Consider the following 22,045-nt stretch of genomic DNA (forward strand, 5'->3'; position numbering starts at 1 on the left):
AAAGATTCAGTAAGTATTTCCTTAGGCTCCATTCACACGTCCGTGGTGTGTTGCGGACCCGCAACACACCCCTATAGAAATGCCTATTCTTGTCCGCAAGCTGCGGACAAGAATAGGACATGTTCTATCTTTTGCGGACCGGAAGATCAGGGCCGCGCTCCGCAAATGGGGATAGCATACTGTGTGCTGTCCGCATCCATTCCGTCCCCATAGAAAATGAATGGGTCCGCACCCGTTCTGCAAAATTGCGGACCCATTTGCGGACGTGTGAATGGAGCCTTACTGTGGGCTAAGGGTTCTAGGCGGAGGTCCTACTCGGTGACTGAGGGTTGGTCAAACAGCACACTCTTGCAAGGAAGGTTGTTATTCCGACCACAGTGAAAATAAATACATGTGCTGACTTTACATATCTATTTGATCAGTTCCTGCTTAACATTACACTCAGATTACACAATATGTTTGGTGTCACTGGTTCCCTTTTAAGCGCCAAGGATCTAGCAACTTCCTTGCTTTCAAATGATTTTAGGACCTTTTCAAGTGTTCTTGGAAAATAAATTGTGTCACACGGTTGACAATAAAACCAGGTATTTAAAAAAAAAAAAAATTAAACCTGTGACCCGATCTGTCTTCCATGTTCTAGGATTGCTTGATCTGCTGAGAAGCTCAAGCAGTTCCCACAGCTTCCTTATCCACATTCAGACACAGTTGATACCTTCATTACACACCTGTCTCTGCCCATACCATTTCTAGGCGTTTAGCATAGGCATCCTCAAACTGCGGCCCTCCAGCTGTTGTAAAACTACAACTTCCACAATGCCCTGCTGTAGGCTGATACCTGTAGGCTGTTCGGGCATGCTGGGAGTTGTAGTTTTTCAACAGCTGGAGGGCCGCAGTTTGAGGATGCCTGGTTTAGCAGAAGGAAATTTGGTGTCATGTTACCTGCCATTGGCACCATGACCTTTTGTTTGCAGTGGAATTGTAAGGGAGAAACCTGGACTGCTATGGACTGGAACCATATCATCTTTATCCATGTTCTGGGTCGGATTTGAATATGGAGGCTTGGTGGTGAGCAGTTCAATCCTGCCTTTGTCCTGGAGCGACACACTGCTCCAGCTGCTGGCGTGATGATCTGAGTGCCATTAAGTATGTACAGTGTTCATTTTAGGACATCCTCAGATCTCATAGTCAAATATCAGAATAATGTTGGCTTGACACAAAATACTCTCCCTGACACTGACTACTCAATACCCAATGTATGTTTACTGTTTATATATTCAAGCAGTAATGTAGAATAGGCAATCAAATAAGCGATAGTTGCATTCAGTTATAGTGTGTTGCTTTGAGATCATGCAGCTTCTGACAGTCTCCTAATACAGACACCTTCAGTAATCTCTTATGCTTGCCCTCGGAGCAAAAAAAATAAAAATAATAATAAAATGTACTCGTACATGTCATTTCTTAACTATTGGTGCTCAAGGATGGTGTTCTTAACTAAGGATGCTATTTCTGACTTTTAGTTGGTTTCAGACTTCTGTGGTACTCTGCCAAACCTGCACCACACTCACTGTACAATCAGAATGGAAGATATCCCGTTTTCTGTTTCCACAGATGTGATTATATTATCTGCAGTCCATGCTACTTGCATAAGGGATTATAAAGACAATGGCCCTGATTTATCTTACTTTCACTCCAGAAAAAGTCGCAAAACTAGGGCTTTTGCAAATTTTTGCACGCACACAAAATTTTGCAACTTTTTGCATTTCTACATGACACTTCAGTTTTGTAATGTGGGTGTGGTTAGCTATGTTACTGAGTTTCACTCCACATTTATCATTGAAACTTTTTGAAAAAGTCACACTCTCACTCCAGCAGTATGGTGGAGTAGAAAAACGGTAGTAGCTTAGGTTGGAATCGTTAGGTTTAAGTATGAGACAAATTTTTCAAACCACCATGACATTTGATAAATGTGGCATAAGGTAAACCAATGTAGACTAAAGCAAAACTGACTTCAAATATATCCCTTATAATAAATTCACCCCCTTCCCCCCATGTCTGACTTTTTTAGTTGACATGGGTAATAGTTAGGGCTCATGTACACGGCCGTGTGCACCCCTCATCACGGATGCGGACCCATTCACTTGAATGGGTCCGCAAACCGTGCGGTGCGGAACGGAGTCACGGATCGGAAGCACTACAAAGTGCTTCCGTGGGTTTTCTGTGCATGCCTCTGCACCGCAAAAAAGTAGCGCATGCTCTACTTTTTTGTGGTGCGGACAGTCGGATGTAGATCGCGAGCCCCGTTCAAGTAAATGGGTCCGGGATCCGCATGCGTGCCCGGCCAGCACATGTTCGTGTGCATGAAGCCTTATACTGAAAGTATTAGCCAGGTTTCACACCACTAATATATAAATATATATGTATATCTGTCACAGTAACGGATTCTGCATTTGCTAACTAGGTACATACATACCTGTTGCTAGTAGTTGAGCATGTGACTCAATTGCTAAGGTATCTGCCTCACATAAAGTTGGTCTTGGTTTCAAGACCTGCAGCAGAACAGCTGAAAAAATACTTTTAAATATGCTGGCTAGATTACAAATATAAATGATGTTTGACTTTGATATCTTCCTTCACTGGTCAAGGTCAAAGTCGCATTAAGTTTTAGATACTGTATTTGCTAACTAGATCAAATACTCCCATTGACATCAGTTGAGCCAATTGCTAAGGCATCTGCCTCACCTACAGCAAGTCTTGTGTTCAGACAAACAGGAATATATATATTTTTAAATATGCTAGCTAGATCACAAATTCAAATGATGTTTAATTTGACATCTGACTTTCCTCACTGGTCAGCGTCACAGTGAGTATTAAATATACTATTTTCTTCCTAACTATCTGGCCGCTCCTTTAGTGTATCATTTGCTGGCCCCACTTCTTCTCCTCTTGCTGTTGGGGTTCCTCAGGGTTCAGTCCTAGGCCCCCCTACTCTTATCTCTCTACACGGCCCCAATTGGACAGACCATCGGCAGATTTGTTTTCCACTGCCATCTGACACCCAACTATACACTTCATCCCCCAACATCACCCCTGATGGATTGCAGAACACCAGTGACTGTCTCTGCCGTCTTTAACACCATGTCCTCTGTCTATCTGAAACTGAATCTTTTAAAAACTGAACTTCTTCAATATCTCCTCAGTATGACACCATCATCACTCCTAGGCAGCACACCCGCTGTCTTGGTGTTAGGTTTGACACTGATCTTTCCTTCACCCCTTATATTCAGTCTCTCATCTTATTTCTCCTGCACCTCAAAATATCTCTAGAATCCACCCCTTTCTCACTATGGAAACAACAAAAACTCTCATTATTGCCCTGATCCATTCCCGCCTCAATGACTGTAACTCGCTATTAATTGGCCTCCCCCTCACCAGACTCTCCCCTCCATTCTATCCTTAATGCAGCAGTCAGGATCATCTATGTGTCTAACCGTTACTCCGATGCCTCCACTCTGTGCCAGTCATTGCACTGGTTGCCCATACAGTACAGGATTCAATTTAAAGTCTTCATTCTCACCCACAAAGCTCTCCACAGTGCTCCCCCCTACATCTCTTCCCTCCTTTCTGTCTACCACCCTACCCCTGTTCTACGCTCTGCAAATGATTTACGACTGACATGCACCATAATCCAAACCTCTCACTCCAGGCTCCAAGACTTCTCCCGAGCTGCACCAATTCTCTGGAATAGCCTACCCCAAGAAATTGGGTTAAATCACAATATACAGAGTTTTTGGTGCTCCCTAATAACATATTTTTAGGGTATCCTATTACACCCCCTGACCTAACTTCTCTCCATATGTAGCCCATTTATCATCATTTCCTGAACCTGATCCTCCAGCAATCTGTCCACTGCACCCATGAACTGTTGACTGGCTCATGCAGCTTTATATCTGCTCCTATATTTTCCAAAGATGTCTGGACCATTGTACAAAACAAGCACTGTAAACCTTTTGTGTCACCCCTTTCCCCTGTTCAAAATAATAGCAGTCAGACATCACTAACCTGATCAATCACTGTTTTTGGTAGAAATAGTATTTCTACATGGCAAATAATTTACTAGCAGGTGGGGTAGAGTAATAAAAACTCAACAGTCATGACATGCATGCTGCTGATTCTCTGTAATTCAATCACTTATTGAAAGGGGCATGTTCAAAATAATAGCAGTGTGGAGTTCAATGAGTGAGGTCATTCATTCTTTGAAAAACAGATGGCAATTATTGCCCTTATTTAAAGGGAACCTGTCACCTCTACTATGCTACCCTCACTGAGCGTTTCTAAATGTTCATTGTGTTACCCTAAACATATAAATTACACTTTTAATTTAATTTGCCGACAAATTCAATAAGTATTATGCATTTTTGTACTTCCCGCCTTTTATGCAAATTAACATAAGAGTCTTACTTGTGTGACCAGAGAAGAGTCATATTTTCAAGCTCTGACTTATCTCAGGTTATAAGGGGAAAACATATAAAGAAGTGCAGAAAATGATAGGCTGCTCAGATAAAATGATCGCAAATGCTTTAAAATGGCAGCCAAAGCCTGAAAGACGTGAAAGAAAGCGAAAAACTACCATTCGAATGGATAGAAGAATAGCCAAAATGGCAAGGACTCAGCCAACAATCAGCTCCAGGAAGATCAAGGAAGGTCTAAAGTTACCTGTGAGTACTGTTACAATTAGAAGACGCCTATGTGAAGCCAAGCTATCTGCAAGAAGCCCCCGCAAAGTCCCACTGTTGAAAAAAAGAGACATCTGCTGAAGAGGTTATAATTGACTGGCCTAAAGAGAAATGGCGCAACATTTTGTAGACTGATGAAAGTAAGATTGTTCTTTTTGTGTCTAGTGTCAGATGACCCCCAAACACTGAATTCAAGCCACATTACACTGTGAAGACATACTACGGTGTTGGGCCTATTTATCGCATACCAGGGATCATGGATCAGTTTGAATACATCAGAATACTTGAAGAGGTCATGCTGCCTTAGGCCTCCTGCACACTAACGTTTTTTTTTCCATTTCAATGGTTCCGTTTTTCCGTTCCGTTGAAAGATAGAACATGTCTTATTATTGCCCGCAAATCACGTTCCGTGGCTCCATTCAAGTCAATGGGTCCGCAAAAAAAACGGAACACATATGGAAATACACCCGTATGTCTTCCATATCCATTCCGTTTTTGCGGAACCATCTATTAAAAATTTGATGCCCAGACCAATTTTTTATATGTAATTACTGTATACTGTATATGCCATACGGAAAAACGAAACGGAAACACAACGGAAACAAAAAACGGATCCGTGAAAAACTGACCTCAAAACACTGAAAAAGCCATACGGTCGTGTGCAGAAGGCCTTATGCTGAAGAGGAAATGCCCTTGAAATGGGTGTTCCAACAAGACAACGACCCCAAACACACTAGTAAACGTACAACATCTTGGTCCCAGACCAACAAGATTGACGTTATGGAGTGGCCAGCCCAATCCCCGGATCTTAATCCAATAGAAAACTTGTGGGGTGACATAAAAAAATGCAGTTTCTGAGGCAAAACCAAGAAATAGAGAAGAACTGTGGAATGTAGTCCAATCATCCTGGGCTGGAATACCTGTTCACAGGTGCTAGAAGTTGGTTGACTCCATGCAACACAGATGTACAGCAGTTCTCAGAAACAGTGGTTATTCAACTAAATATTAGTTAAGTGGTTCAAAGGAAAGAAAAATCTTCAAACATTTTTCAGTTTATATAGTAAATGTAAAGAAGAATACAAACACTGCTATTTTTTTGAACAGTCTAATATTCACTTTTCTCCAATTTGTTTAGAGGAACAACACAAATTTGATATATTTTTCTTCATGTTTTGATTTGGAATAGAATATGTAGTGTTCCCAATGCATTTCTGTGTATGGAAATAAAAGCTATTTTGAGCTTTATTCACTTTTTTTAAACACACTGCTATTATTTTGAACACATCTGTATATCTGCATGTGTTTCTGAACGTCCATGTAGAGATGGCAACTGCAAGCTAATTGTCAGTGACAACAGGACACATCGCCGCCCACACTGCAGGTTGTAGCCCCATATAACCATAACCCATAATCCCCTATATCAAAACATCCAGTATGGAAAGGGGCCAACATTTTAAAAAAGTATTTTAGTTGCACTTAGTGCTGAAAAAATTTGAAAAAATATTTTTCTCTATTTCTTTTTCTTTACTTTTAAACGGGTATAAAAATTGACATACAAATAAAGCCCCATGTATCACAGAAAAAATACGCAAAAATTATATACATAACCAAATGAAAAAAAAAAGTTATGGCTTTTTTAGATAATAAAAAAACGGAAAATGCATCTGGTTAGAAAGGGGGACAAATGGTCCGACCTTGAATTTTGTTTAGAAAGGAATGGGGAAAAAAAAGGAAATCCACCATAGTTTTTTTTTTTTGCTTTTTTTACGGCATTGTGCAGTATTGTATAGTATTTGGCTCTTTTTAGCTCCATATTGCATGTAAAATAAAGTTTGATTTTTATTTATTTATTTTAAGTGTGTTTTTCCGAAATACTACCGGTACCACGGGCCACACAAGAAAGGCAGCGGGAGATTAGGGAAATTAACAAGTGGCTCAAGAACTGGTGTAGGATGGAGGGGTTTGGGTTCCTGGAGAACTGGGCCGACTTCGCTGTCGGCTACAGCCTCTATCGTAGGGACGGGCTGCACCTCAATGGGGAAGGAGCAGCTGTGTTGGGGAAGAAGATGGCTAGAAGGTTGGAGGAGTGTTTAAACTAGGGACTGGGGGGGAGGGTAATTACACTATAGAAGGGGAAGATAGTGCAGATAGAGACCGGGGGCAAGGTAGTGGGACTGGGGGAGAAATGGAAGGAGGGACAAGAACAGTTCAGAAGGAAAGGTGTAGGGTAAAAAATATACATAAACCTCTCATATGTATGTATACTAATGCCAGAAGTCTGACTAATAAAACTGGTGAACTGGAATTAGTGATGTGTGAGGAGGACTATGACATAGTGGGAATAACTGAGACATGGCTGGATGATAGCTATGACTGGGCAGTTAATGTACAAGGTTACAGTCTGTTCAGAAAGGATCGTCAAAACCGGAGAGGTGGAGGGGTCTGCCTTTATGTAAAATCTTGTCTAAAGCCCACACTCCGTGAAGATATAAGTGAGGGACATGAACATGTGGAGTCACTGTGGGTAGAGATACATGGAGCTAAAAACAACAATAAATTACTAATAGGAGTCTACTATAAACCACCTAATATACCAGAGTCCACAGAAAATCTACTACTAAACGAGATAGACAAGGCGGCAAATCATAATGAGGTGGTTATTATGGGGGACTTCAACTACCCAGATATAGACTGGGAAACTGAAACTTGTATATCTCATAAAGGAAACAGATTCTTGGCAATAACCAAAGACCATTATCTCTCCCAACTGGTTCAGGACCCGACTAGAGGGACGGCCATACTGGACTTAATATTAACCAATAGACCTGACAGAACAACAGACGTGCAGGTTGGGGGACACCTGGGAAATAGTGACCATAAAGTAATAACCTTCCAATTATCATTCAAAAGAGCGTTTCTACAGGGAGAAACAAAAATACCAAACTTCAAAAAAGCTAAATTTAGCCAACTAAGAGAGGCCATAGGCCTAACTAACTGGGACAAAGTCCTCAAAAATAAAAATACAGCCAAAAAATGGGATATCTTTAAAAACATCCTAAAATCTCATTGTGAGAGGTACATACCGTATGGGAATAAAAGGTTAAGGAACAAAAAGAAACCAATGTGGATAAACAGAACAGTAAAGAAAGCAATAAATGACAAAAAGAAAGCATATAAAACCCTAAAACAGGAGGGTAGCACGGAAGCACTGAAAAACTATAAGGAAAAAAACAGAACATGTAAAAAACAAATAAAAGCGGCCAAACTAGAGACCGAGAGATTAATTGCCAAACAGAGTAAAACTAACCCTAAAATGTTCTTCAATTATATAAATGTTAAAAAGTATAAATCTGAAGGTGTCGGCCCTTTAAAGAGTAATGAGGGGGGAGTCGCAGAGAGCGACGAGGAGAAAGCAAAGCTGTTAAATATTTTTTTCTCCAATGTATTCACTGAGGAAAATAAACTGTCAGATGAAATGCTGAATGCTGAAATAAATTCGCCATTAAAAGTGTCCTGTCTGACCCAGGAAGAAGTACAACAGCGACTTAAAAAAATCAAAATAGACAAATCGCCAGGACCGGATGGCATACACCCCCGTATCCTAAGGGAATTAAGTAATGTCATAGCCAGACCCTTATTTCTGATATTTGCGGACTCTGTACTGACAGGGAATGTCCCACAGGATTGGCGCATGGCAAATGTGGTGCCAATATTCAAAAAGGGTCCAAAAACAGAGCCTGGAAACTATAGGCCGGTAAGTTTAACATCTGTTGTGGGTAAACTGTTTGAAGGTTTTCTGAGAGATGCTATCTTAGAGCATCTTATGGGAAATAAGCAAATAACGCCATATCAGCATGGCTTCGTGAGGGATCGGTCATGTCAAACTAATTTAATCAGTTTCTATGAGGAGGTAAGTACTAGACTTGACAGCGGCGAATCAATGGATGTCGTGTATCTGGACTTCTCCAAAGCATTTGACACTGTACCTCATAAAAGGTTAGTATATAAAATGAGAATGCACGGACTTGGAGAAAACGTCTGTAAGTGGGTAAGTAACTGGCTCAATGATAGAAAACAGAGGGTGGTTATTAACGGTACATACTCAGATTGGGTCACTGTCACTAGTGGAGTACCTCAGGGGTCAGTATTGGGCCCTATTCTCTTCAATATATTTATTAATGATCTTGTAGAAGGCTTGCATAGTAAAATATCAATTTTCGCAGATGACACTAAACTGTGTAAAGTAATTAACACTGAAGAGGACAGTATACTACTACAGAGGGATCTGGATAGATTGGAGGCCTGGGCAGATAAGTGGCAGATGAGGTTTAACACTGAGAAATGTAAAGTTATGCACATGGGAAGGAATAATGCAAGTCACCCGTACATACTAAATGGTAAAACACTCGGTAACACTGACATGGAAAAGGATCTAGGAATTTTAATAAACAGCAAACTAAGCTGCAAAAAACAGTGTCAGGCAGCGGCTGCCAAGGCCAATAAGATAATGGGTTGCATCAAAAGGGGCATAGATGCCCGTGATGAGAACATATTCCTACTACTTTACAAATCACTGGTCAGACCACACATGGAGTACTGTGTACAGTTCTGGGCTCCTGTAAACAAGGCAGACATAGCAGAGCTGGAGAGGGTCCAGAGGAGGGCAACTAAAGTAATAACTGGAATGGGGCAACTACAGTACCCTGAAAGATTATCAAAATTAGGGTTATTCACGTTAGAAAAAAGACGACTGAGGGGAGATCTAATTACTATGTATAAATATATCAGGGGGCAGTACAGAGATCTATCCCATCATCTATTTATCCCCAGGACTGTGACTGTGACGAGGGGACATCCTCTGCGTTTGGAGGAAAGACGGTTTGTACACAAACATAGAAAAGGGTTCTTTACGGTAAGAGCAGTGAGACTATGGAACTCTCTGCCTGAGGAGGTGGCGATGGTGAGTACAATAAAGGAATTCAAGAGGGGCCTGGATGTATTTCTGGAGTGTAATAATATTACAGGCTATAGCTACTAGAGAGGGGTCGTTGATCCAGGGAGTTATTCTGATTACCTGATTGGAGTCGGGAAGGAATTTTTTATTCCCCTAAAGTGAGGAAAATTGGCTTCTACCTCACAGGGTTTTTTTGCCTTCCTCTGGATCAACTTGTAGGATGACAGGCCGAACTGGATGGACAAATGTCTTTTTTCGGCCTTATGTACTATGTTACTATGTTACTTCATGCACTGTGCCCATGCATTGTAAATGCAATACTATCTATATAACACTGAGGTGCCATGGTCGGTACTGACTGTAGCAGTTTAGGGGTTAAACGGTGGGGATCATAGTTATTTCTGATCCCAGCCATAAGGGTATTGTCCCACATAGTGGCTGCCACATGTCCAAACTGCAGCCAAAAACCTAAAGTCTGTGCAGTCTTCAAACAAATTGTTTACTTACTACTTGCTATTTGTTAATGGCTGGGCGATTCTAGGCAAATTCTTAATTTATTTGTATACTGTACAGACATGATTTTTGGCCATGGCAGCTACACGGGACACCACTGTTCAGAATGTCAGCTGTATAGAACAGCTTGCAACAGATACAACACCTGTGTCCACATCATCATTGCGACATAAGAGTACAGCATTTTGCAGTACAACTACAAATGTTGTAATTTCCAGCAAAAATGTGTAAGACTCTTTATTTCAAACAATATGTCTGTCTACCTATCAGACTATAGCCAGGGGCGTGGGTACAGAGGTAGCAGTCGCTACCGGGCCAAGGGGCCTGAGGGGGCCCAAAGACCCTTGTGCCACATAAGAAGACACCAGTATTACAGAAAGTGCATGCTGGGAGGGCTCTGTTATAGATTTTGCACTAGGGCCCAGAATATTCAAGTTAGTCCTCTGGCAGGAGGGAAGGGGTTAGGTCAACAATTTGGCATTGTGGCGGGAGGGTGACATTTACATTTTTGCATCAGGCAGCAGGAAGGCTATGTGCTCCCATGCCCCACTTTTGCACCCGGGCCCATGAGCCTTTAGCTATGCCCCATAACTGTGTCTGTTTCTGATCTTGAGGCTTCTGTTCTGCAGCTCACAGTGGTCTGCTAAGACTTCAGAATATGGACAGGTGGCAGGGATGCAGCCTATAACTGTGTGCATCATTAGCTTGACACACAGTTTACAGGAAGTGAGTCTCATCTCCTTCCACTGTGAGTCTTGCCTCTTGATCTGTGAACTACGCTACTACAGGACCAAAGTGGCGACATGTCATATTATCTCACCACAGTGCAATTTGCCATACTCTCCCCCAAAATCGAATTCTTTTGCCATTTAAAAAATGGCGTTCGGTGCAGGTTTGGGGCCACTAGAGAACTCACTGGCTCCCCAGTGGGCCAGTCTGAGTCCGGGCGTGGTTTGACAGTATAATAGACTTTGCAACACATTTATGAAATGTTTGCAACATTTTTATTGTGATTTGCACCATACCTGTAACTCTGTATTTACTAATGGGTCTACAGATGTTTTGTGGGCGGGGTTACATTTTTAACCAGATCTATCACGTGGAATGTCACATAAAAGCCACAATTCCAGACCCCTGGTGGTGTCCAGGGATTCCTATATTGATGACATCTTCAGGATAGGTCATCAATATCAGATCAGTGGGGTCCAACACCTGGCACCCCCACCGATCAGCTGTTGGACAAGGCTATGGCCACAGTGCTTTACAATGGCTAGCGGCTGTGCTGGGTGTAGCAGCTCAGGCCCATTCACTTGAATGGGACTAAGCTGCATATAGGCCATGTGACCGATGAACATGATGTCATTGGTCTAGGAATAGTGGTGAGCGGTGCAGCCTTTTCATACAGCTGATCGTGGGGTTGCTCAGACTCCACTGATCATATATTGATGACACCACCAGGGGGACTGGAATCATGGTCTTTATACAACATTCCAAACTGTCACACATGGTAAATCTAGTTAAAATTGTGAGTGAAGTCCAGATCCCCTTACAGGGGTGAATACCTGGTAACTACCATGACATTGCCTTTAGTCAAATGTGTTCAGTGGCACACTTGATCCCCATCCACTGCGTTACAGGTTGCTTAAGCCATGGACCCTCATCTACAAGAGGCTGACTAGTCAGCAAAGTCCACAGGATCAATTGCTCCAGTGTATGAATACCATATTTGCACATCTGGACACCATGGCTGCTTCTGCCCCATCTCCACTTCCACTACATCCAACCATGCCGGATTATACCTGTCATTATCGTCTTGTCATGAGGGAGACCGCAGGGTTTGGGGTGGTTGTCTTAAATCGGTGTACAATAAACATTGAACTCCAAGCCCACCAGTTGTCGAAGGATTGGGCCAAGTTGGCTTCTCTGTGTTCTCTTCTATCTGGTGACGCATTGGCTTGGGCCATACCTCTATGGTAATGTGGAGATCCCCTGACTACCTATCATGTGTAGGGAGCCTGGTTGGATTTCTTCAGCTGCATCTTCCCTGCTATGTTTTCACAAGGGCAACTAGATTATGGGCCAGTATACCATCCAATTCCACACTATCTTCTTAGTTATCCTGGTAGCACCAGTCTGGGAGTGTCTGACAGCTAGAATTAAAGATTAATTTGCAGAGAGTTACCACCTACACGGGATAAGTTAATTACTCTAGCTACTCATTACACTTTAAAGAGTCTTCTCGTGAGAGAACTCCAAACCTGGTGTTGTCGTTCCAAAAGCCATTATTCTTCTCCTCATCTGTCCCTCAAGAGGAACCTATACAATTTGAACAAATCAAGCTGTGTGAGGAGGAGCTTCTGCACAGACACAACAATAATTAGTGTATATAAACAAGGATGGGCACCACAAAGATACCTAAATTCTTAAAGAGGACCTTTCACTTGTAAAAACAATGTGAACTAAGTATGCTGACATATAGAGCGGCGCCCGGGGATCTCACTGCACTTACTATTATCCCCGGGCGCCGCTCCGTTCTCCCGTTATGCCCTCCGGTACCTTTGCTCTGTAAGTTATAGTAGGCAGTGTCTTCCCTTGTCCTGTGGGCGTCTCCTTCTCCTAGGCTGCAGCGCTGGCCAATCTCAGCGCACAGCTCACAGCCTGGGAGAAAAAAAACTCCCAGGCTGTGAGCTGTGTGCTGCGATTGGCCAGCGCTGCAGCCTAGGAGAAGGAGACGCCCACAGGACAAGAGAAGACACTGCCTACTATAACTTACAGAGCAAAGGTACCAGAGGGCATAACGGGAGAACGGAGCGGCGCCCGGGGATAATAGTAAGTGCAGTGAGATCCCCGGGCGCCGCTCTATATGTCAGCATACTTAGTTCAAATTGTTTTTACAAGTGAAAGGTCCTCTTTAAGTATGAAAACTCAAGCAACCCGCAAAGCAAACATGTGGACAATGAAGCACAACTGCAGTATAAAAATTTTGTATACAATTTTATTGCTATAAATCCTCCAGACACAAGCTCACATAAAAGTTGAAAACATATAAAATAAAGCACAACAGAGTGTTACCAGCATGATCACAAATAAGACATCCTTCTTGCTAACATAGCACTGGCCAAAAATAGAGTTAAAACCTCTTTACACTGCCTGAACATTGGGAAGACTATAGCTAACAAGCGTTTGTACAATCCCTCATTAGCAATAATCTGCCTGTGTAAAGGTACCACCTATTACCCGATGAACAAGCCTCAAGATTGATGTTTTTGACAAAAAGGAGGTTGAAACTCTGCCACCTCATAGGCCACATGACTGCTTCACTGACTGGCACCACTTCTCCTTGTGGTTGTGTTTACCCATTGTCCCTTTCTGAGACGAATTCCATTTATGACTACATAAAAAAAAAATGTAATGAGGATTTATCTGCAAGTCTACCTCATCTGCTGGAGCTGGCTTCTTTGTTAAGAAAAAAACATGGTTCTCTATGACCCTGCTTGTGGTCTGAACAAGATCACCATCAAAAACAAATATCCCCTGCTGTTAATATCAGATCTCTTTGACACGATTTACTGAGCAAATGTCTTCACCAAATTAGATCTCAAAGTTACTTTTAACCTAATCTGCATTTCAGTGCGTGATAAATGGAAGATAGTCTGTAAAACCTGTGATGGCCAATTTTAATATCATGGCTTTTGGTAGCGGTGCCCTGGCTGTTTTCCAGGAGATTGTTGATGCCATATTCCAAGACCTGCTTTACATTTGCTTTGTGGTTTATCTAATTGACAACAGGATCTACTCGTATGTGTTGATGTCTCATCCGAAATATGTTTGCGCTGTCTTGCAACAGTTATGTTAGAAAAGGCTTTATGCCAAATTTTTGCCTTTTTGAGATTGTCTTTTCACTTCTTAAGTGATCATAGACCACTGCTTACAGATGGCTCCTAAAGAAAACTGGCCTTGCCCTCAGGCCCTGAAAGCCTTCAAGCAATATTTGGGTTTTGCCAACTATTATTGATAATTTATTCCACATTTTTCCATCATCACTGCATCCACCTCTGCTGTCACCCAAAAATGGGTCTCTATTCATCCTCTTCATCAAATATTCTTGAGGACAGAAGTACATATAAAGCAGAAATTGAGGTAATTACAATTTCAAGCTTGGGATCACAACAGCACTCAGGATATTCACCAAAATATTGTTAGAGGTGGTTAGAGGTAGTCCTCCTGATCTGTTATTGATTACAACGTCAAAATATATGCTGAAAACTCATATCTCTCAGACTTGTCATCTGTTGACCTGGATAGGGTGGATTAGAAAGTAGGAAAAATGCTACATTATTCCAGCTCAGAACGTGACTTTCTTGGGAATTATGATTGAATCTGTTCGTCAGATGTGCATTCTGCCACGAGAAAAAGTTCAGAAAGTACAAAACAGGGTAAGAGACTTAAAAAAGAGGAACTCTTTTTCGGTCTGACAAGCAATGGCTTTTTCTGGGCGACTTTCGCAATATACATTTCAACTGTTCCGCAACTGGCCGCAATTTCACTTGCAAACACTTCAAACATATATTTTACAACATTGGAAAGTTCTACTTAGCTAAATCATCCTTCTAATGGTGGGAGTCTAGGGGCAACCTGTAATTAGCACTGTTTTTCCAGAACAAAAATTCCTAAATTCTAACAAGACATGTAAATTTTTAGTGATGGGGAGCACAAGACTCCCATGTGTTCTGTGGGGGACATTGAGAGACTTTAACCCAAATCTATCTGGCCACAATGTTCACAATTAGTGTTGAGCAAATCCAAGCATCCGAAGCGGAATTCAAACTGAACTTTAGAAAAACATTTGATTCACTGCAAGGCTGAATCTTCTTGCACTTTGTGGTAATGAATCCGATTTTTTCTAAAATGGCTGCTACACGTGTTACAAAGTGAAAGTAGGAAGCCCAGGGATGCGATATTACCCAAAATGGCGCACAGCAAGCCAATGAGCAGACAACCATCCCCTGTGATGTCACAGCCCTATAAAAAGCCTTATCCCTTGCGGTCTCCGCCATTTCACTGTGAGCTGAGCTTAGGGAAAAAAGCTTACAGTATATGCTAGGGACAGTGTTTCAGAAAGCTTTTAGTTGTAGACTATTGGATAGGGAGAGTGCAGGGAGATCTTAGGGAGAGTTTTTAGACACTGTAGGGAGAGTATTGACACTGCCGGGACAGTGCAGGTTGAGTGTAATCACTGCGTGCATCTTGTTGAAGTGCTGCCACAAACCCCATTAATTTGTTAGTTTATATATATAATTACTTTGCCTCAGTATTAAAGGTTGGTCTAATATATCACCATCTGCATCTTGTTGAACTGCTGGCAGATTCGCAGTTAATCTGTTAGTTTATATGTAGAATTACCATGCCTCAGTATTAAAGGGCAGTCTAATATATTGCTGTCTGCATCTTGTTGAACTGCTGGCACATTCACAGTTAATCTGTTAGTTTATATAAAGAATTACTGTGCCTCAGTATTAAAGGGTGGTCTAATATATTGCCGTCTGCATCTTGTTGAAATGCTGTCACATTCCCAGTTAATACAGTATGTTAGTTTAGACAAAGAACTACTGTGTCTCAATATTAGGCTACATGCACACGAGCGTAAGTGTTTTGCGTTCTGCAAATTGCCGGATCCGCAAAAAAAAGGATGACGTTCCGTATGGCATCCGTTTTTTTGGCGGATCCATTTTTTTTGCGGATCCTTTCTTTTTGCAGGTCCATTGTAATAATGCCTATCCTTGTCTGCAAACTAGAAAAAAATAGGACATGCACTATTGTTTTTGCGGGGAACGGACATACTGATGCGGACAGCACACGGTGTCCTGTCCGCGTTTTTTGCGGACCTATTGAAATAAATGGGTCCGCATCCTATCCGCAAAAAAACGGAACGGACACAGAAACAAAATACGGTTGTGTGCATAAGGCCTTAACGGGCAGTCTAATTTATCACTACGTTTATCTTGTTCAACTGCTGCGACATAGTGAGGGCTCCTGCACACCACCGTATGTATTTTGCAGTCTGCAAAACACGGATCTGCAAAAAATATGGATGATGTCCGTGAGACATCCTTATTGCATCTGTGGACAAGAATAGGACATGTTCTATCTATTTGAAGAACGGCCATGCGGACATACGGAAACAAAATGCACACATTTCAGTCATTTCAGTTTTTTGGCGGACCCTTTAAAGTAAATGGTTCCACATATGGGCCGCAAAAAAAAACTAAATGGACACAGAAAGAAAATACATTTGTGTGCATGAGCCCTTAATCTGTTACATTACTGATACAGTTATTGTACACTACGGCCAACAGACAGTTGCCTAGGCCCTCCAAAGGAATGGCCAGTGGCAAAAATCTCGCTGTAGCCAGCACAGTTTTTTTTTTTGTTTTGACGTCACAGCATTCACTGTGTGCTAAAAATGACATAACATATTTATACTGTGGCCCAATACGAATATGGCAATACCAAATGTGTATATTATTTTTCTAAAAATTTTATTAGCATCATTTTCTGACAGTCATAACTTTTTTATATTTCGGTCTACAGAGCCGTATCAGGTTTTGTTTTTTTTTGGGACAAAATTTAGATTTTATTGGTACCATTTTTGCGGTATGTATGACTTTTTGATAACTGTTATTCAGTTGTTTACAAAATTGACAAAAAAATTGCGAATTATGTTTTTTTTTTTTTTTTTCCATAACAGCGATCAGCGCACATAACATTTTAATTTGTGCTCGGATCAGCTCATGCTGAGAGGGTACCCTACCTAAGCCTATACTCCACCCCCCCCAACCTAGAAGCAGCAGAGTTATGCTGGAACTGCTTATCGAAGGGTAGCCTAAAGGGGGCTACCCCAATGATGAGACCTGAAAGAAGGGAGGGCTCCTGGGTGGGTTGAAATCGTTCGAACCGACAAGTGGGGGGAGGAGGGCCAGGTTTAAATAGTGAACGCCCCGCCTCCCCTCACACAAATGCGGCACTCTTAATTGCCTACCACTTGTGCTCGGATCGGCTCATGCTGAGAGGGTACCCTACCTAAGCCTATACTCCACCCCCCCAACCTAGAAGCAGCAGAGTTATGCCGGAACTGCTTATCGAAGGGTAGCCTAAAGGGGCCAAAAGAACCATGCATAGGAGTTAGAAAACTTGATAACAGAAACTACAGACCAAAACTCGAAAGCCAATGATATTTCGTATAAGGATCCGGGATATTACGCATGGAACACGCGGAACTGCGACGACCCAACCGTTTGATGACATGTACTGGCACCTAATGCATGGACGCCGTTGCTGCCGCGCCCATGCGGAAGGAATGTCCTGTGATCCAGCGAGGACCGACCCCTGAACCTGTCAACTAACCTGAATGTACGTAAGAAAGGCCGCGGTGGTTAGCCGGGCATTGCCTAGTTCGAGTACGGGAGAACATGCCGCTTGGACTAAATACTACGCAGCCAAGCCTCCAAGGCCTGCACCGGACACCATCTGCTGTCCGTGGGAAAGTATCTGACCGCCACTGGTTGCCCCGGCCGTGACGTCTTGGACGAGGCCAAGGTGAGGACATAGATGGACCCGCGCCGGATGAGCTGACCTTTCCGCAGGCACCCAGCCAGCGTATTGGTGCCCATGAGCTCGCCTGACCTGAGGAATCCATGGAAGGCCAGGTACAAGGCTGTTTCTACCAGAGCGCTAACCTGTGGCCCGAACGGTTTGCCCCTGCAGTTTGCCTGTCACGGCCTGAACAAGCTACCGGTAAATGGCTGACGCCCATGTCGTTTCACAACAGACATCTTGCGCAAACCCTTCAAAGCCGCTTTGATCGGGTGGGCGGAGAAGAGTGACGGTAGGTCCGGATGTAGCCTGTACCAATGGTGCTGAATACCTGCCATGTATAGTTAACAATGCTATAGGACAAGTTTAATTGAGAGTGGCAAAAACCCTGACAAAGCCCAATAGGTGAGTGATAGGCCCCCTTTTTTTTTTTTTTTTTTTAATCTCCATGCGTGAGAGACTCTAATGGCGGAGTCCTGTGTGTAAACCTAAAGCGGAGAAGCCATGCGTGAGAGACTAATGGCGGAGCCATGCGTGAGAGACTAATGGCGGAGTCATATGTGTAAAACTAAAACGGAGAAGCTCTGCGTGAGGGACTCTAATGGCGGAGTCATATGTGTAAACCTAAAACGGAGAAGCCATGCGTGAGACTCAGAGTCATATGTGTGAACCTAAACGGAGAAGCCATGTGTGAGAGACTCTAATGGCGGAGTCATATGTGTAAACCTAAAACGGAGCAGCCATGCGTGAGAGATTCTAATGGCGGAGTCATATGTGCCAACCTAAAACGGAGAAGCCAGGCGTGAGAGACTAATGTCGGAGTCGTATGTGTAAAACTCACATGGAGAAGCCATGCGTGAGAGACTCTAATGGCGGAGTCATATGTGTAACCTAAAACGGGGAAGCCATGCGTGAGAGACTCTAATGGCGGAGTCATATGTGTAAACCTAAAACGGAGAAGCCATGCGTGAGAGACTCTAATGGCGGAGTCATATGTGTAACCTAAAACGGAGAAGCCAGGCGTGAGAGACTAATGGCGGAGTCGTATGTGTAAAACTCACATGGAGAAGCCATGCGTGAGAGACTCAGATGGCGGAGTCATATGTGTAAACCTAAAACGGAGAAGCCATGCGTGAGAGACTCAAAAATGTATTTTTTTTTTTTTTTTTTCACTATCAACCACTTAAGCAGCTCTCGTATGGGCACAGCTCTGAGTACGAGCATGAAGAGCATGGTATAACGCAGATCACCTGCACGGACTAACTAACATCCTGTGCCTAAATAAACCCCTTGGAACCTAATGTACGGCCGGCAGCAGGAAGCCAGCCACCGCCTATGATCTGCTCCCCCTGACCGAGCCTAATACTCCTTCCCCTGATCCCTGCCTACCTAACGGCACGGCGGGGCGTGCCAGACTTTATTGAAGATGAGGAGCCTTACCCCCCAGCCGCGTGGGGAGCTCACGCTGCTCCCTGGCAGAATGCACCAGTGCGGGGGAGCCCCCCTCCTCAGCTAGGGCCAACCCACCGCCGGCTGGACACTCGTACCGCGTGGGGAGCAGCGCCACTCCCTGGCAATGTGCACCGGATCAGAGGGAGCCCTTCCTTTACCGTGGGCCCCGGCCCCCGCTGGTTTGAACCGTGTGCCGCGTGAGGAGCCGCACAGCTCCCTGGCATTGTGCGCCGGTGCGGGAGTGCCCCCCCTCACCTAGGGGCTGGTTATTGTGACTGGAACCCGCTGGGAGACTGAAGCCTAACTGGACCTACCTGTGACCGTGAAGGCTGACCTCCCAGGCCGTGGCTGACCCACGTGCGTAGTCGTGACGCAACTACCCGTAGATGCCCACCCAGTGCCTGTAGTTAACGAGAGTGCGACCGAGTCTGTGGATGTGACCGACTAGCCCCTGTAGTCGTGAGGGGACCCTACATCGAGAGTAGCGGTAACGGACCATCGCCTGTAGACGTGGTAGTATTACCTCATGAGTCTGTTGACATGAGACTAATGCCTGCAGTCGTGGCCGGTCTTAATAATGAGTCTGTAGTCGTAACGGATTTGTGCCTGCAGTCGTGGCAGGGCTTTAGAGCGGGTCTGTAGTCGTGACAGACTGATGCCTGCAGTCGTGGCAGGACTTTATAACGAGTCTGTAGTCGTGACAGACTGATGCCTGCAGTCGTGGCAGGACTTTATAACGGTTCTGTAGTCGTGACAGACTGATGCCTGCAGTCGTGGCAGGACTTTATAACGGGTCTGTAGTCGTGACAGACTGTTGCCTGCAGTCGTGGCAGGGCTTTAGAGCGGGTCTGTAGTCGTGACAGACTGATGCCTGCAGTCGTGGCAGGGCTTTATAAGGAGTCTGTAGTCGTGACAGACCTGGCAAAGCAACATTCCTATCTATACCATTATTATTATTTTTTATTTCCCCCCCCCCCCCCCCCACCAAAGGCCACGACTGTAGGCGCCACCCTGTAAGAGATGCGCCAGAGGCCTGGACATAATAGTCCACCATCCCCCGTCCCCCAAGCCTATGCAGGAGAAAAGAGGGGGTTGGCCCCCGCATGCACCACCCCTGACTCACCTGGCGGCCATGACAGCCACGAACCCCACAGTATCGCAAGTTAGCCCACCACCTGTGGACCTGAACAACCAAGAACAGACGTGTGAGTGAGCGCACGCCAGCTGGGCGACACTTCACTCATGCCACCGCTCCCTAGCTAACCACCAGATTATTGTGACTGCGCCCGAACCAACCCCCTGACTGACCGTATGGGCTTACGGGCGGCCCGGCTGCGTGCGCAAAGTGACGTGGCCAGCCCCCCTCCTTGAAGCCCTCTTTATATTTGATCCTTGAACATATTCAAAATTTTATTTAAATATTTTTTTTTTTTTTTTTTTTTTTTTTTTAATACTCCTGCCTTAGTACCTAGCCACTGTGCCTGAGCAGAGGAGCCCTGCACCTGGACTGCAGTACCAGTATGGGCCTGTAGGTGTCGACCATCCCCCGCCCTCTCTCAAGCCAGGACCTGCTGGAGCGCAGCAAGCCAGTGATTCCCTTCTAGGTTAGAATTAACCATTGAAATCCTAACTTGTTATACAGTGCACATGTCTGAGTATCTGCTTATCTCGTCTTGCCTGAGTTTGGCGCAGTAAAGAAGACGAGTTTATTCTGCAGCGGATTCCTAGACATGACTGAAAGTCACATAAGCATGTCCACCTTCACAGCCTCGCTAATTGTAATTACCAGGAGAACGTGCATCAGGATCGGCTGCGAGGGATTTGCGCTCCGCCATGTGGAACATTGCATCCCGTGCCCACCGCTATCGACTATTTGTACAGGGAAAGCCGCGGCGTATTAATCGCCTATAGGTTTCGGCTCCTGTCCCTTGATCCTGCAGCTGGACCTCCGCTTACTGATTGCAGCTAATGAATAGATCCCTGTGTGAGCGGACGGCGTTTTCCTCTACGGCGGAACGTTCTGATACGGGAGTGAGTGATATATAACGCTGCGTCGTGGAGCCGACGGCCGGCGTGACCGATGCTCAGGGTATGCGAGCGGACGTCGTGACCCGTCGCTGCTGAGCCACAGGTGAGGGGTGCCTGCCTGGGGGACGCTGCATGTGGGAGCGGGGGTGCTTAGCGCAGGGCCTGGAGCGGATCGGGGTGCCTGTCTCGGAGTGCCGGAAGCGATCGGGAGTGCGGGCAGTCTCCAGCGCAGCTGGGGACCGGCGGCACGCTCGGCAGCCCCACATGTTATACATAGCGAGACGGGTGAGCAAGCCACCCTGCCTACCTAATCACCGTAGCGACGAGCTCGACGCAGCCGATCCCCCGATCCTCCAGTGACGCATGCCCTTCTCTGGCACCAACCCACAAGCCGATTCGAAATCGTTCGAACGGACAAGTGGGGGGAGGAGGGCCAGGTTTAAATAGTGAACGCCCCGCCTCCCCTCACACAAATGCGGCACTCTTAATTGCCTACCACTTATATTTTACTAGTTCAGACATTTTCCAATGAGGCAATACCTAATATGTTTTATTATTATTTTTTTATATTTTTATATGTGTAAGTGGGAAAGGGGGGTGATTTAAACTTAAATATATATTTTTTTAAAACTTTTACAGTGATAGCTTTTAACCCCCTAAGGCCCCCTGCACACGAACGTGTGCTTCCCGTTGCCGTATTGCGGACCGCATTTGCGGATCCGCAATACACAGGTGCCGTTCCGTGGGCATTCCGCATCACGGATGCGGACCC

Source organism: Bufo bufo, chromosome 2, assembly GCF_905171765.1.
Source record: "Bufo bufo chromosome 2, aBufBuf1.1, whole genome shotgun sequence".
Taxonomy (NCBI): domain Eukaryota; kingdom Metazoa; phylum Chordata; class Amphibia; order Anura; family Bufonidae; genus Bufo; species Bufo bufo.